Source organism: Galeopterus variegatus, unplaced genomic scaffold (assembly GCF_000696425.1).
Source record: "Galeopterus variegatus unplaced genomic scaffold, G_variegatus-3.0.2 Scaffold3811, whole genome shotgun sequence".
Lineage (NCBI taxonomy): Eukaryota > Metazoa > Chordata > Mammalia > Dermoptera > Cynocephalidae > Galeopterus > Galeopterus variegatus.
Window position 1 is genome coordinate 83,435 of NW_007729922.1, and position 1,395 is coordinate 84,829.

Sequence of the window (1,395 nt, forward strand, 5' to 3'; positions counted from 1 at the left end):
GAATTGGGGAAATGGAGGAAACAGGGTCAACAAGAGACACAGAGACCTTTGGAAACACAGAGGGAGAGACAACAGTGCAGAGACAAGATGCAAAGAAAGAGAGATGGAAATTGTCAAGAAAGACATGGCTCCGTCAAGAGCTGCAGCTCGGCTTCCAGTCAACAGCCAGCATCACTGTCAGTCGTGGGAGTGAGCTGTCTTACACACCCAGCCCAGCCGAGCCTTCAGATCACCGTCGCCTCAGCTGACATCTGACGGCAAACATGAGAGACCGCGAGCAAAGACTGCCTGAGTCAATCCACGGAGCCTAAGCGAATGAAGTCCACCTACAGAACCATGAGAAGTAATGACGAATTGTTATTGAAAGCCACTAAGTTTTGTGGTGGTTTGTTATGTAGCAATGGATAACAAAGAAAAGGGAATGAGTCAAGCAATTCAAAGAATCTTGGGCACAGTGACATGCTTGGAGTGTCAGAGAAAGCCGAGTGAGGAAATTGTGAGGGGATCTTAGGCTGAAGATTTATTTGGAGAAAACAGGATAAGGGTATGAGGTACTGTTTGGAAAGACGAGGCTGAGGAAATGTGGGTTTCAGAGTTTGGGAAGGTTAGAGGGTCAGGACTGGATTGGAAGAAGCAGCGTCCAGGGGACGTTTCTAAGACCTGAGGAAACAGAAGGCACTGGAGGTGGAGAAAAAGACCCAAGCCCTAGCCTCTCCTTGGCCATCTGTCCAGCTATTACGTGTCAGAGGCAGACAGCTGGCCAGCAAGCACTAACTCTCCCCTTGCAGAGCAGAGTGTCCCTGGGAAGTGGCTGCCAGGGACTACGTTCCCAGACCCTCGTGTCTAGTTCGGGTCATGTGACTCAGTTCTGACCAATGTCGTGTGAGCCTAAGTTATGTGTTCCTTCAAACTGATGTGGTTAAAAGGTGGATATGCCTTTTCCACCACTTTTGCCCCCATTTGTTGGCAGAATGGAGAATATTCCAAGGACTTAGTGGAGGGAGAGCCGCACGGGAAGCTGTCTGACTGTAGCGCAAAGCCAAAGGACACTTTGATTATGTTAAGCCATTGAGGTCATGGAGTTTATCTAGTATCAAAACTGGCATTATCTTAACTAATGTAGATGAGGGTGAGGGCGAGGGCGAGGATGACATGATGCTGATGAAGACCACACTGGGAATCATGGTGGTGCTGGCGATGACGACAGTGACGACGGTGATGGCGGTGGGGGTGGTGACGACAGGTCAACTTCACTGAGCTACGTGTGGAGGTTTTCAGGTGGATCATCTCTCTCGATCATCGCCACGGACCTAGGAGGGGAGGGAAGTACTTCAGTTACCCTCACGTCACCAGTGAGAAAACTGTGGCTCAGAGACAGTAGTGGACGTTTGTTGA